Below are 16,747 nucleotides of genomic sequence, written 5' to 3' on the forward strand. Positions count from 1 at the left end.
TACGATCTTGCACAGGAGCCTATATCGGCTAAAGTCACGCCCACTCTCATAATTTAAGAGTATAGATTGGAGGATATCGTGTCATTTTTTGCACAGGATACAAAAAGGCGATTCATTGGTGCATCACATTGCAGCGGATTAGAGTCTGTTTCAGTGGTTGGCCGATTTTCGCGGACTTCCGATCCCTCATTGGCGCTTGGAAGAGTAAGAAAATAGGTTGTCTCTTCGGTATATGAAGCTGCCGGTTAGAGCACGCTGTGTAACTGCTGGATAGGACGTAACGCTGGCCTGTGCTCATTGGCATATCCCTTTAATTAAATTAACACTTTAATTTGTTTAGACGATAGGTTTGATTTACAGGTAAGATAAATCAATTAATAATAATTTAATTGTATCTATTTACTGTTTCCTTTTTGTGTTGTTGAAGCCTTAACGTTAAGGAGAAGAAATGGCGCAGTTACATAGTGTATTAAACGTGAGGAAATATTTAATATTTGTACATTATTAGTTATTTCTTATGATTTATTGTGGCTTTACCTGTATGTACTGTGTTTAAAGTGGTATGCCTTTTCACTCTTCGTACGCCTGATATTTCATCAGACGGTAATTCTTTTAGTTGACATTTTTCCCATACCATCAATCAAGCTATATTTTTCCGTCCAGTGTACATTATTGTTAATATTGGACGTAATATTTTAGCGTATTACTCGGTTAAAGCTACAACAACCACATATCTAGTATTTTCCCCCACCCATGTGTTGTCTTTGCACAGTTCATGACCTGCTTCCATTTCGGAAAGGTTTGAGAGTGACTGTTGTATTGCTGTCTAACCGATACCATATAAGCGCATTCCATTTTGGTTCGTGATGGACTCCAGCAACCCAAACCCCAACCGCCACCACCCCCCTTCCTCCTTATTCGTATCACCACCATCTTAGCTTTCTCACGAGGAAGAGATTTGTGTTTTTTTTCCCCCCAATTAACCTGGCCTTTTTTTTAGACAGATTAACCTGTTGGTCTAAATTTTAAGTCTTAATAATTGCTCTCCGAAGCACATGGGAATTTGGGGTAGGGGGGCGCATGTCTTACACCGACCCCCACCATGTGCCCTTTGTTAGTACCTGTCTGTGCGCCCCTTGCATTTTTTCCGTGAAATGCGGAACTATCTGTAGATGCTTAACTTGTTTGCTTACTAACCAGATATTGAAAAATGCTGGTTATCTCTTATTTGCTCAATTCCTATCCCCGCTGTTAGCGGTGATCCATATTTTTAATCGTAAAATACAGCCCCATCGTTGTATAGCATGTTTTCAGATGCAGTCCTATTTTTTGCTGTTAAGATTTGTGAAATGGAAGCATCTGAAGTTTACATATACTGGTTACACATAGCACGTACCTGATGAGTATACTTTATTACATATAAAAAAGTTGTTTTGTTTTTTTTTCATTGGTGTTGTGGCGGCAAGTTCCGGCATATATTAGCATTATATGTGGACACCAGAAGGACAGTGAGGTCTCAGTAAAAACATTTTATTGTGAAACCAGATGGTCATGGTTGAACCTGGCATGTGGAGTTTGCTTGCTTCAGGGTTAATCTAAAGCTCGATGTCACACATTGCATGTTAGAAGTGACTGCTTGCAGCGACCTGACGAGTGTTTGGCCTGGTTAAACATGTGTAATCCTATATTGGCCTGCTGTGGCTCATATGCTATGAAGTACTTTTTTTTTCCCTCTCCATCAAGGTATATTCCTGCTTTATGCCCATTGCCTAAATAGATACCTTTTATACTTTTGATACTAAAAGTGGAAAAAATACATAAAAAGAAAATGGTTAGCAAGTTAACGTTTTGTTATAAAAAATGTGTAGCTGACTTACATGTTCAGGAGTTTTAATCTGATTTCAATGTAGTATAAAAATTAACGTCCTACAGTTGTAGTTTTCATTGCCAGGCTGTACAAATTTCAGTTTTTTAGATTTTCCAGATGTAGTGTTTTAATGAGTGCAACCCCCCCCCCCCTTGAATTGTACTGTAATTTTAAAAGAAAGTTAAGCATTTTGCTCCTTGTAATACTGTATTTTCAGCTTGAAATGCAGATAGGTTCTCGTTTACTGTTTCTATAGTAATTTTACTTTGAATATGGTAGCTACCAGTGTATTTTTTTTTGTTGATGTGAATGAAAAGATCAGCAGTAGCAGTTTGAACAAAAATTGGAATGCAGTGAAAATTAAACATTTAAAAACACTGGCCTCTTCACAAAGTAATTTCTGAAATTAAGTGGATTTTGGCGTGTGCCTGAAAAAAAGCACTCTTCCTATATTTTGAAACTGTTACATTACTGAATACATTCTGATGAGCATTTTAAAATTGTAACTTTGAAGAGTAAAATTTTTTTTTAGCTGACATCTTACCCATGGCCACTTACAAATATTTGTAAGCATTTTTCTCTTGTTTGAGCATTGGCAAATTATATGAACTGCACAGGTTCAGGTTTGAACTGAACTGGTATTCTTGGTGTTTATGGTGCAGTTCATTCACTACAAAAGCATACTGCCTGACTACTACTTCTCCGCCCAGTGACATGATGCTACCATGGTCCTATAAAAATACTGTATTTCAGGCTGAAGTAGATTTCCACCTTTTTTTTAGCTAATGGAAAGCTTTGCAAATTATGTAAAATGTTCAATAAACTACCCACTACGTTCAAGTGATTGGAAACATGACCTCAAATTGCACTTCAAATTGCACTCCTCGATGTTGCAATTTTTGACCTGTGCTTAGACATTTGAAGGGCTCTGTACTGTATTGATCTTGATTAACCTATCTGCTGACTTCCAAAATTTATACTATGTTTAGGGTCACCTGTAGTGTTGGGAACACAGTTTGTTCAAGGTTTGCTGTAGAGCAGGTGTTTCTTGATTGCATTGTATGAGAGAATATTGTGGTGTATTTAAGAAAGCGATCATCTTTTTCTTAAGTTATTAGAAGTATGCAAAATTCTATGCATCCAAATGTTTTTTTTTTTTTCTTTTTCTAACTTTTTTTAATAGTCTTCAAAAAAAGTAGACAAACTGTAAAGCATTGACATGTTGTAATACTCGTCAAATTACTTTTTTGTTTTTTTAAAGCTATTTTACTTGAAGGTGTCTGCTGTATATGCTTACGAAACAGCTTAGAAGATGCATGCCTAGACAAAGTTCTTTTACACTTTTTTTAAAATCTTGCTATTGCATGTCCTTTCCCAACAAAATACTGTGTAGCTGGGTAAATGTGACAGTGTGCTATCTGCTTGCCTGAAAACAGCAACAGTATCATTTTTTTTAATTTTTTTTTTTTTTTTTTTTTTACATTGAATGAAGGTGAACTACTGAGGTTTTATTGTTGTGTGGTGGGTGCGGCAACATGCTGTATCTGTGCATGTTCCCAATATGTCTGTATTTTAGCATTTGCATTTACAGTAAACCCCCATAAAGTTGCGGTTCAGAGTTTGCGGCCTCGGTCATCTGCGGATTTTTCCTTAGAACCTATCTTAATTGTTAGCAGAAACCACAAATATCCTCCGCAATTTTTATGGCTTTTTTTGTGGCAATACTGTACTGTAGAGAGAACAGGAAGCAACTGTAGAGGAGATGCAGCTTGCAGCTTGGGATAGTGAAAGTAGCCAATAGAATTTGAAACTGCAACTCTCGGCAGTCCCTGCTGTGGCTCTGATTGGTCTTCTGCCGAGGGTGCTGGGGCTATTGGGGTCAAAGGATGTCAGCGCAGCTTTTAAAAAAGGGCAGGTGACCAAAAGCAAAAAAAAAAAGTTTTTGTAATTTTGTGTTTCAAGTTCCTGTCTCTCTGCCTGCCTTCTGTTGGGTTAACTGTACATATTCGTTTTGTCCTGGATCGTTTCGTGTTTGGCATCTGGATTGTCTGTCTGTGTACATGAGAACTGTAAGTGGATTCATGGCCATCCTGCAAAGAAAGAAGCGCTCCTGAACCCGTCCACCCATCTTCACCATTTCAGGATCTAGCGGTAGGACTATCTTTACATTCCCATTCAACGTGCGGATCTCTGGACTATCTATTTTCATCATTACATTTCATCCGTTGCCGTTTTGCATGATTTACTATGTTTTGTTGGTGCTTTGTTGCATTTAATGTGTAATCGCTGTAAGGGGAACAGGGGTGGTATCGTTGTTTTCATTTGTTTTCATTATTCTTTATTTGCTGTTTGATTGCCGGTTTGCTTTGTTTTTGTCTCTGAGTGTGTGTGGATCGGGCCAAGGCTGGGTGCATCCCTGGAATCTTCCCCCATAAAAATAAATTACCGTCTTCTCGATGGTGTGAATCTTGGCAGCACCGGACCGCTACAACGTTATTCATTTCTCCTTGCTGCTGATTGACTGTGATGCATCTCTAGCTGAGTGTTCTTGTGTTTTCCATTTTGTTTCTCTTAACCCTTAAACCGCCACAACCAGCTATAGTCATTTCCCAGTGCCATTTGCAAGCATGCAGGAGCTGATCAGTCAGTGCCGTAGAGCCAGCTCATTCCCACTACCTGCCCCTTGTGAGTGGGTGGGCTGAACACACCCCTAGAAGACACGGACATTCCTCAAAAAACCCCTCTTAAAAAACGCTGAGAGATTACTTTCACATTGCTCCCTTACTTGCTGGGCTTACTTGCAGCTGCTCTGTTGCATGATGTGCTTCTCGCGTGATGCTATGCATACTTATAAGCCTGAACAGCACCTGGCCATTTTGGTTGGTTGCTTTGTTTCTCTCTCCTCCCCCAGACATCCACTGCTCTTGTTGGGGGTCCCACTCCCGTTGTGCTCTCCTATGATGTTTGTCTAGTCTTTAATCAAGAACTAACTGCATACTGAGCTCGTTTTACTTCTGAAAGAGACATGTTTGTTTGAAGTGTTTGAATAAAGTTCCTTTCTCAACAATCTCCTGTGTTTCTCTGCAATTCTGTGACCCAAGCGTGACACCCTGCAGCCTCACTGTCTCTGGGATTGAGCCGCTGCACTAGACTAGCCTGCCAGCGTCAGCATTTACCTCTGTGTGCTTGCGTGCTGCCACTTCAAGCACAGTTGGCTCAGTGATTTACTTAATTTCATCCATGGCATCAGTTGCATCTTGTACATATTGTTCCAGTAGTTTTTTTTAAATAGTTTTTGCAGTTCATTAGCAGTGTGTAAAATGATCAGTGTTGCAGTAATTGTGATGCTCTTTGCATGTGTTCTATTAAAATTTCATTTTTTCCTTGTGAATTGTGACGTGTACTTAAGTGCAACAAAAAAGTATTTGGTGTCCAGGGATGCATTAACCCCCAAGTATGTGGCAGTTTAAGGGTTAAAGCCCCAAGATCCCACCGAAACACTCTGCACCTTCTAAGGCTTCTGGCAATGAAAACATGCTTGCATGAATTACAGTACATATAGCGGTAATGTCGGTATTTTACATTCTAGCACTGCGGGAGACCTAGCAGTACAGTATACAGGTTTACCTTTACATTCTTTTTTTAGGTAATGTGTTAAGCTGAGTTTGAAATTAAATTAGTGTTTTGGGGGCATATTTAGGATTTACTGTAGATACTCGCGTATAAGTCGAAAAATTTATGCCTTAAAATTCATTCAAAAAAACAGAATCGACTTATCCGCAGGGAAACACAATTGTTCATAGAATTTGGGTAATGACATTGTACACTCAGCGCTTCACGGTGTTCAGTCACCGGTCATCTGCCGTTTCCCATGGTCTTTGAAATAATTATAAGCCAGCAATACTATTGCTAATTAGCTAGTTTTTTTCTAATTTCATTAAATAATTCTTTAAACTGTGAAAAACTTGAATTTGAGCATTAGCTTTTGCAGGTTTTGGATAACAAACATACCATTAGCTGTCACGTGCAACCAGATGTGGAATCAAAAGAACCAAGGCAACGCACACTATCAATGCGATGCAAGCACAGCCCGCGATTCAAAAAAATTTCTCTGCCTACCTGTTTGTCTCGTCTGACAGTTGCTGAAAAGCAGCATCAGGAGAGAGCAGCCTGAAGTAGTCCAGCAGTGGGTGATCTGTTGTGTCCAACAGCAAGCCATGCTGTCTTGTGAAGTCCTGTAGCCAGTTCGGCTCCCACGGATCAATGTCTGGGTATTCCTCCCATGCGAACTTTGCTGTAGCTGCATCGGCTGTGCAAATGCTTTCAGCTGGCAGCCGATCAGCTGGCGCGGCATCGGCTGGTGTCCGATTTTATTGATCACTGTCAATAATATCTAATTCTGAAAAATCAGAGTCCGACTCAGCGATAATGTGCAAAACATCGTCTGCCGAGTGCTTTCTTTTCTGCACTCGCTTCGCTCCCTTGTGACATATCAACGGCATCTTGCCTTTGTTTACATTTCGCAACTCATGCACACGCAAGGATTAGTTGCAGTCAACGAATCTAGCATTTCTCCAAGCACAGAGGGAATGCCTGTGACGTGACAGTGAGTTTTGTCACCATTAACAGCTGATTGTCGCCCTCTATCTCTGATAGCTGTCAAGTTTTATCCATCCATCCATCCATTTTCCCACCCACTAAATCTGAACACAGGGTCACGGGGGTCTGCTGGAGCCAGTTGTCAAGTTTTGCCCTCGACTTATATGCAGGTCATAACAAGTTTCGTAATTTTCGGCTTAAACAATACACTCGACTTATCTGCGAGATACTATAAAACTAGGCATTTTTTTAACCACATCCAAAATTCGCGGTTTTTCATAATTCGCTGGTGCTCTAGGAACGTAACCCCCAAAAATGTTGAATTTGCCCAGGCATTGCTCTATTACTTTTAGATGTTAGTAGGCAAAATAGTGATATTTAAGATCCCATTATTTATTTTGCACATAACTAGCAGAGCAGCTTGCTTGGATTTTCATTGAATAGCCGAGCTTGCTATGTTTCAGCTGCACTGTGCCTTTCAACTGGGAAAGCTGACCAGCCAATGGCTCTGTAGTCTATAAACTCAAAAGTAAAAATAGTGAACTGTGAAAGCTAACTCCATAGGTGAATTTGGGATTTTTTTGATGGTACGATGGGTTATGTAGGCAATAGCATTTTTTATAAAGTCCAGAAGCAACCTGTAGACAGAATTGCCAGCCCCTTGACTCCTCATATCTGAAGAACAAATACAGTGGTGTGAAAAACTATTTGCCCCCTTCCTGATTTCTTATTCTTTTGCATGTTTGTCACACAAAATGTTTCTGATCATCAAACACATTTAACCATTAGTCAAATATAACACAAGTAAACACAAAATGCAGTTTTTAAATAATGGTTTTTATTATTTAGGGAGAAAAAAAATCCAAACCTACATGGCCCTGTGTGAAAAAGTAATTGCCCCCTGAACCTAATAACTGGTTGGGCCACCCTTAGCAGCAATAACTGCAATCAAGCGTTTGCGATAACTTGCAATGAGTCTTTTACAGCGCTCTGGAGGAATTTTGGCCCACTCATCTTTGCAAAATTGTTGTAATTCAGCTTTATTTGAGGGTTTTCTAGCATGAACCGCCTTTTTAAGGTCATGCCATAGCATCTCAATTGGATTCAGGTCAGGACTTTGACTAGGCCACTCCAAAGTCTTCATTTTGTTTTTCTTCAGCCATTCAGAGGTGGATTTGCTGGTGTGTTTTGGGTCATTGTCCTGTTGCAGCACCCAAGATCGCTTCAGCTTGAGTTGATGAACAGATGGCCGGACATTCTCCTTCAGGATTTTTTGGTAGACAGTAGAATTCATGGTTCCATCTATCACAGCAAGTCTTCCAGGTCCTGAAGCAGCAAAACAACCCCAGACCATCACACTACCACCACCATATTTTACTGTTGGTATGATGTTCTTTTTCTGAAATGCTGTGTTCCTTTTACGCCAGATGTAACGGGACATTTGCCTTCCAAAAAGTTCAACTTTTGTCTCATCAGTCCACAAGGTATTTTCCCAAAAGTCTTGGCAATCATTGAGATGTTTCTTAGCAAAATTGAGACGAGCCCTAATGTTCTTTTTGCTTAACAGTGGTTTGCGTCTTGGAAATCTGCCATGCAGGCCGTTTTTGCCCAGTCTCTTTCTTATGGTGGAGTCGTGAACACTGACCTTAATTGAGGCAAGTGAGGCCTGCAGTTCTTTAGACGTTGTCCTGGGGTCTTTTGTGACCTCTCGGATGAGTCGTCTCTGTGCTCTTGGGGTAATTTTGGTCGGCCGGCCACTCCTGGGAAGGTTCACCACTGTTCCATGTTTTTGCCATTTGTGGATAATGGCTCTCACTGTGGTTCGCTGGAGTCCCAAAGCTTTAGAAATGGCTTTATAACCTTTACCAGACTGATAGATCTCAATTACTTCTGTTCTCATTTGTTCCTGAATTTCTTTGGATCTTGACATGATGTCTAGCTTTTGAGGTGCTTTTGGTCTACTTCTCTGTGTCAGGCAGCTCCTATTTAAGTGATTTCTTGATTGAAACAGGTGTGCCAGTAATCAGGCCTGGGGGTGGCTACGGGAATTGAACTCAGGTGTGATACACCACAGTTAGGTTATTTTTTAACAAGGGGGCAATTACTTTTTCACACAGGGCCATGTAGGTTTGGATTTTTTTTCTCCCTAAATAATAAACACCATCATTTAAAAACTGCATTTTGTGTTTACTTGTGTTATATTTGACTAATGGTTAAATGTGTTTGATGATCAGAAACATTTTGTGTGACAAACATGCAAAAGAATAAGAAATCAGGAAGGGGGCAAATAGTTTTTCACACCACTGTAGTTAATACCACTGTTTGATGTTCTGTTTTGGTAGTGCATTGTTCCTCCAGGATCAAGGGTTCTCTGTTGGAGACAGCACCATAGGCCATGTCATGGATGTGGAGGTGGGTTGTCCTAAAGTAACTGGAGTACACCTTCTTTTTATACTTTTCAATTTTATAATCTTGTTCTATAAGCACTTTGCTCACAATCAGTTCCCAAAGTTTTGTTACTCAATTATGAGAATCTCTTTTGTAAACTGCTTTGGAAGAAAAAAGCATCTACTAAGGTAATAAATATAACGTAAATGTTATAATTGGGTGGAGAGAAAACCACCCCAGTTTCTGAGTCTTTGCACTGTCCTTAGTTTCTTTGTTGAAGATTAAATGCATATGCCAGAATACATTGCTTTTTTTACCCCCATGTATGGTCAGGTCCCATCTGTCTCTCTTGCTTTGCCACTGTAAAGCCTTTTTAATCCATGCAGTGATTTTTTATATGGAAATGGACCAAGTCTCAACCAGTATGTCAATTTCCTTCCACCTCTTGACCTCCTCAGTTTAAGTTGTCCCATCGATTGCTAGAACTCCTTGAAGGCCGTACACTTTTTCCACACACAGTTCTTTGCTTAGGCCTGTACAGCTGCAGATAGGGTTTTTTTTTTTTTTTTTTTTTTTTTTTTTTAAACAACTTGTTCCTTCTAGTCCAGTTTGGAGATCCTCCTATTTTGCAAAGGTGGTCAATTTCTTTTAAAACAGCTTACCATACCATGGGTGCCCAGCTGTGGGTCCCAAATCAGGTGCCAAACAGTTTTTGGCCAAGGCTGTAGGTCCCTCCACTACCAAGGTATCGAATGGGATTCAGTCAAGGTTACATGCAGAAGAACTGCTTCCCATTTTAGTCTTGCAGGTTTGTTCAGCCAGTGGTGTCTGCTTTAAGTGGTGATTGTTGGACATTTTCTTTATCTGTTCCATATCCCTTTCTTTACCTGGATGTGCAGAGTATACAGCTTTCAACATGACACAAATTTTGGCTGAAAGTACTCTATGAAGAGCATTGTTTGAACATAGTTGTTGTTATCAGCAATAAATGGCTAGCACAAAAATTTCACAAGAATTCAAAACTGTGATTCAAACTAGGCGTGATGTTCCTTCTATTTTTTTCAAGGTAGGTCCAAGTATGTACCTCTGCAAACAGGAGCCAAATGTCAAGTAAGAGGGGACATACTTGATGGGTAGCATAAAGTTTTCAAAATAAGATTGTCACACATGAAGTTGTCAAAATACAAGTTTGTCATGCGTACTCTGAAGTTTTTACAGCTTATGCTACATATAATAGGTTGAAAATATACAATTTAAACAGAAGTGACAGGATAGACTGTAAGAAGAGTTTAGCCATGTTCTCAAAACACAGTCCTAGACAAAGAACAGCTAGCCTAACTTCATGCTGAGAGTTTTCAATCTCCATTGCATGCTGCAGTAAACTTTTAATGGAGATTTCAAGTGCACGCTCTAGTGTCAGGTTCACATACTCACATTTTATTCTTAAATTCATGCCATCAAAACCCCCTAAGAGCAGCTGCCTTGCGCACAGGGATTGCAGCCACCTGCCATTCAAGACTGCACTGGGTTTGTCCATCAGTTTTCATTTCATATTCTGGATTTTTAATGTGAATTCTTGACTTCACATTCTGCATTTTTAATGTCGCCTTCAAGATGTCACATTTTCCTCATTCCACACTCTCAACTTTTAGTTTTCTTTTCATGCCTTCTGTTTCTCTTCATTCTACCTTCTCGCTTTCTATTCTTCATTTCAAACTCAGCATTTTTAATCGATCTCACCTAAAAGGAATGGTGTGACCTTTACCTTCCTATTCTTATTGCTTGCTGTTTGGCTCAGCTCACTTGCTCATTAAGTATCATCTGTCTCTAATACGTCATTTTATTGGAGTATCAAGTTGTCCTGATACATGTGAGCAAGCAACATCCCTGTTAAACTACTGCTTTGGTTTTCGGCTTGAAGATGCAATACACTTATACAGTTCTTCAGATTCATAAGCTGACAGTTTAAATGCAGTTCATGCTTCTTATTGTAGAGGAAGAGTGTTTGAATTACTTGAACAATTTGCTCCATCAGCCTGAGCTGCCATGTGGCCAAAACATCAGGTTCGTCATTCTACTTTTTACATGTGAATAAGTAGATCATACAAGAATAAAGACAAAAAAACACAAATGTGTTTTTGTTTTAGCATACTGTACTCTTTGCACTGGCAAACCCTGGGTTAAGATTTCAAGCCAGCAGTTTGGTCCTGCGCGTCGGACAGCTTGCACAAAGACAAGAGATTTCCTATTCACTTTACATCATGATCAATCGGATGTTAATGAGCCTTAAACCTCTCCTACTTGACACTGTAGTCACTTCCACTCCACATTCAACTCCTGGATGCAGCAATACCCTGGTATTCCCCAAGTAATTATTGAAGTCTCCCAGTAGATCTGTAAAGTCTATAGATAGCCAATTTGGATCTTGAAAGGCTATTCAGAAAAAGAGCAAATACCTGTCAGTTTCCACTTTGCAAGTTGAAATTTCATTGAGGTGTACCTCTTGGCCACTTTAACAAATGTCTATGGTATTTGATTGACCTGGGAGCTTATTTTGCCATGTCTGCTGAAGATTTCTCTCATGATGTGCTACATTAGAGTAGGGAAGTCTACCCAGTCCAGGTAATCACCATGTGCAGTATTATCTTGTGAAAGGGGCTCATTTTTTGCACGCTTGACATTAAAGGAGTGCTCCATCTAAAAAAATGTTGTGTTTTTGTTATTTACCCCATGTAACTTGTATTGATGACTGAAAAAAAATATTTTCATGCAACAGGAAAAAAATGTCATAATAGATCCTAATGGCAGCCCATGCTGCATAATGGCAACCAATTTTCAAAAATGTCCATTTGGGTAGTAGGAGGGAATTCTTTACTTACGGTGGGGCAAAAAAGTATTTAGTCAGCCACCAATTGTGCAAGTTCTCCCACTTAAAAAGATGAGAGAGGCCTGTAATTTTCATCATAGGTATACCTCAACTATGAGAGACAAAATGAAAAAAATCCAGAAAATCACATTGTCTGATTTTAAAGAATTTATTTACAAATTATGGTGGAAAATAAGTATTTGGTCACCTACAAACAAGCAAGATTTCTGGCTCTCACAGACCTGTAACTTCTTCTGTAAGAGGCTCCTCTGTCCTCCACTTGTTACCTGTATTAATGGCACCTGTTTGAACTCGTGCATTGCTTTTCCAATACTGGAGGGTGCAGTTATTTCTGGAAATAGAGGGCTTGCTCTGATAGTTATTCAGCTGAAAAAAAAAGTTTACCTGTATTGTAATAAATTATTAGATTGACCAGATATGTGGTAAAGAAAAACGGGACAACCGCCTGTACCAACCACCGCCATTAATAAAAACTTGTGACTTTGAAAGCTTCACGTATAAATTTGTGTCATATAATGGGAATTCTATAAAGTGTGATGCACTTTTAAGAGATGCAGCACAAGCTGTTCCACAATGAAACACTTTCTAACACAGGTATGCCTTGAAATATTGAGAGACTGCTGTATATTTTAGGGTGATTGTTTTAAAGTAATGCTTACATTAAAACTGGAGTAGATCTTGCCTTAAAATCTTTAACAGTTTAGATAGATACTTTATTAATCCCAAGCGGAAATTCACATACTCCAGCAGCAGCATACTGATAAAGAAAATATTAAATTAAAGAGTGATAACAATGCAGGTATAGACAGATAATAACTTTGAATAATGTTAACGTTTACCCCCAAGGGTGGTATTGAAGAGTCGCATAGTGTGGGGGAGGAACGATCTCCTCAGTCTGTCAGTGGAGCAGGAAAGTGACAGCAGTCTGTCACTGAAGCTCTCCTCTGTCTGGAGATGATACTGTTTAGTGGATGCAGTGGACTCTCCATGATTGACAGGAGCCTGCTCAGCGCCCGTCGCTCTGCCACGGATGTCAAACTGTCCAGCTCCATGCCTACAATAGAGCCTGCCTTTCTCACCAGTTTGTCCAGGCGTGAGGTGTCCCTCTTCTTTATGCTGTCTCCCCAGCACACCACTGCGTAGAAGAGGGCGCTCGCCACAACCGTCTGATAGAACATCTGCAGCATCTTATTGCAGATGTTGAAGGACACCAGCCTTCTAAGGAAGTATAGTCGGCTCCGTCCTTTCTTACACAGAGCATCAATATTGGCAGTCCAGTCCAATTTATCATCCAGCTGCACTCCCAGGTATTTATAGGTCTGCACACAGTCACCTCTGATGATCACGGGGTCCAGGAGGGGCCTGGTCCTCCTAAAATCCACCACCAGCTCCTTGGTTTTGCTGGTGTTTAGGTGTAGATGGTTTGAGTCGCACCATTTAACAAAGTCTTTGATTAGGTTCCTATACTCCTCCTCCTGCCCACTCCTGATGCAGCCCACGATAGCAGTGTCGTCAGTGAACTTTTGCACATGGCAGGACTCCAAGTTGTATTGGAAGTCCGATGTATATAGGCTGAACAGGACCGGAGAAAGTACAGTCTCCTGCGGCGCTCCTGTGTTGCTGACCACAATGTCAGAACTGCAGTTCCCGAGGCGCACATACTGAGGTCTGTCTTTAAGATAGCATGGATCGTGGACTTTCAGGTATGAATCTACTCCCATCTCTGTCAGCTTGTCCCTAAGGAGCAGAAGTTGGATGGTGTTGAAGGCGCTAGAGAAGTCCAGAAACATAATTCTTACAGCACCGCTGTCTCTGTCCAAGTAGGGGAGGGATCGGTGTAGCATGTAGATGATGGCATCCTCCGCTCCCACCTTCTCCTGGTATGCGAACTGCAGAGGGTCGAGGGCGTGACAGACCTGTGGCCTCGGGTGGTTAAGCAGCAGCCGCTCCATGGTCTTCATCACATGCGATTTCAGAGCGACAGGCCGGAAGTCATTCAGCTCACTAGGATGTGATACCTTTGGGACTGGGGTGATACAAGATGTTTTCCAAAGCCTCGGGACTCTCCCCTGTTCCAGGCTCAGGTTGAAGGTTTTTTTATACACAAGAGACGCATCTTTCACAAGGTACAAAACTTGACGCTGCATTCTGGCATGCGGGCGAACGTGTTCCTCTTTGTTAAGTACCCACTAAATTAAATTCTTCCAATATTTTTCCACAGCGACTCGACTAAAATGGGAAAAACCCCCAAACTGCGCCACTGAAATAAGTTTTGTTGACAATCTGGCAAATAAAGTTTAAAAACCTTGACCTATTTTCTCAGCTAATGTTTGCGGAGCAGTCTGCCCCACACTCGTGCACTATCGTGCCGACTGTGAGTTTCCGGAAAATGCACGAGGCTACGGATTGGATATTAGGAAGCTGCAGTGTATGGCCTTTTTTTTTATTAAATCTGTAACATTTTTTTTTTAAATTCTGGACGTCTGATCATCCTAATTAGTATGAAAATTGTTAATAATTTTATGATTCTGTTATTTTAACTCGGCGGCAGTTGAATGTGGTTTTGCAGCCGCATACAAATTTTCTTCAAGAATTTTTTTCATACATCTCCAGCAATGAAGCAGCAACATCTGAGAGTGTAAATCTTTTTCTCTTGTGATTTGCTGTTGCTTTTTGCATTTCCTTCACCAGCTGACTTCTTGACCAGTTTTCTCAAGTGCTTCTTGTGCTTGTTTTTTGGTATCTCGGTCACAAAATTGATCTTTGTGCCATGGATCAAAGACAGTAGATTGATAGTATAGTGGTTCGGAGAATGCACCACTGAAGCGTTTTTTGACAGTCTCCAAAAGTGTGATTTTCGCCATCTGAACTGCAGAATCTGTCTTGTCACACTTGCTAGGCAGACTTTTGTAATTCAACAGACAGAATCAAATCCGCAGTTATAAATGAATGCGCGCTTATGTCGGCACATCCTGCTGAAGCATTCTTGCTAGGGTACCAAGGTCTGTTTGTGTTTCTCTCAGCCACATGCTTAAAATGAGTAACTATTCGCATCCCAATGGCAAAACAGTCTTGGATGCTTCTCTGACTCAATAAGCCTTCATTTACAGAAAGCTACAAAGTGTGAGCCTTGCAGTTTGAACTTTTAATGCCACTTTCTTCCATAGCATTGCCATATTGCGAGCGTTGTCACAAAGCACAACTTGCACATTACTTTTTGAAATGTTTCACTTCGTTAACATGGAATCGAAAGCTTGTGCAATGAAAGTTGCATAATGAGAACTTTTTGCCTCAACATTTTTGTCAGTCCAGTGTGCCATTAGACTCATGGGACTGACGTCTGAGCTCCACATATCTGTAGTGAAGCTAATGCTGGTGACATTGCTACACATATTCACGAGCTTTTAAGAAACAATCACATCATATAATGCAGGCAGTGAGACATCTGCAAAGTATCCCCGGCTTAGAAGAATGTACCGAGGTTCTGAATGATGATGTAGCTGGCGAAATCCCTCGTCCTCATCTAGGGAAAAAGGTTGGTTAGTAGTTATGCCTTTAGCTCTGGTGCTGTAATGAGGAAATGTCTTCACATGCTGAAGGGTTTGCTGTATGAAACTACCGCTAGCATCTGATTTAACTTTCATTTTAGTAGCATTAGTTGCTAAAGTTCCATGTAGGGGTGGGCAGTATGACCAAAATTCTATATCATGGTATTTTTCTAAATTATCCCGGTTTCACGGTATTTGACGGTATTTTTTTCCCATGCATGAGTGGATGTTAAACACATTTTCCACTGCAATTACTGGCTAAGAATAATCTATTCCACTGTCAAGAGCATTGTACATTGTACAAAAAAAACATTTTAATGTGCACACAAGTATTAATACAGGTTTGCATTGCCCCATAAAGTGATACTTTTCAAGGGGGTGGCACTAATGAAGAGAAGGAAATCGCATTGCATGACAGATGCAGTCAAAATATAGAACCTTTTTATTTAACAAATTTTGCAAAAACTTAAATTATAATTTTGACAACATATTTTCAACCATCCAAAGAGGTATTTAGACTTAGGAAAATATCCAGAAGTGCTTGTCAAAAGTTGTATTGCACTGAACATGTCTTAGAAAAGGAATAAATAAATATTTTTTGTAAAACAACTACACTTTCTGTTAATGTTAACAATCTCTGTCCACTGACACGTTAAAGTGACTTTTTAAACAACTTTACCATCATTAAACTGCATAATATTTAAACTAATAAATAATAACAATAAAATAAATAATTGTATTATTACTGATAGTTGCACTATTACTTCATAATACAATTATTTATTTTATTGTTATTATTTATGAAGTAATAGTGCAACTATCAGTAATAATACAATTATTTATTTTATTGTTATTATTTATTACTGATAGTTGCACTATTACTTCAAGGCTTCAAAAGCCCAGGTGCATTACACAGTATTCACCAAATTAAAATAAAATAAAACAAGTGCAATCTTGGTGATGACATCTTTACCAATTGAACTATCATTTAGGCAAACTGCTTTAATATGGACCTTGCTTCGAGCTAAGCTATATACATAAATAATACAACTGCAACTTGCATTTATAATTGTATTTGTGGTATAGCCCTACGGAATCGTATTAGGGCCACGGTGAAGAAAAAAAATACGGACACGGAAGGAAAAAAAAAAACTATACGTCGAGAATAGTGTCGACACTTCCACTTTATTCTCGCCGTTTATGTCGAGATTAAAGTCGACATTTCCACTCTATTCTCATAGTTTACTTTATAATTAAAGTAGAATGTCGTAAACTAAACTTCATCCTAAAATCATTGTTTAAGTTACTAGATTTTCTCAAACCCCGTCATAAGTTAATGTAGCACATTAAATGCTTTGTGTTGTGTCCCCGACCCAGTTGTTAATCACTACGCTTCTTAAACTGACTTCTTCCGCACTAAGACGAGACAGCGATCACCATACAGAATCCATTCACTGT

At 39.7% G+C, this 16,747-nt stretch overlaps 1 protein-coding gene across 2 annotated transcripts in view; it reads left to right on the forward strand.

Moving 5' to 3' along the window:
- The first annotated feature begins 204 nt into the window (after window positions 1-204).
- The window catches only part of g3bp1 (GTPase activating protein (SH3 domain) binding protein 1), a 67,402-nt gene continuing 50,859 nt past the window's right edge, over window positions 205-16,747 (forward strand). Inside the window, exon 1 of one of the 2 annotated variants that reach the window (XM_028812630.2) lies at window positions 205-360. The gene's annotated coding sequence lies outside the window, so the exon portion shown is untranslated. The remainder of the gene's footprint in view (window positions 361-16,747) is intronic. The other variant, XM_028812629.2, reaches the window with a different exon arrangement.

This window comes from Erpetoichthys calabaricus, chromosome 11 (assembly GCF_900747795.2).
Source record: "Erpetoichthys calabaricus chromosome 11, fErpCal1.3, whole genome shotgun sequence".
In the NCBI taxonomy this organism is placed as follows: Eukaryota; Metazoa; Chordata; class Cladistia; order Polypteriformes; family Polypteridae; genus Erpetoichthys; species Erpetoichthys calabaricus.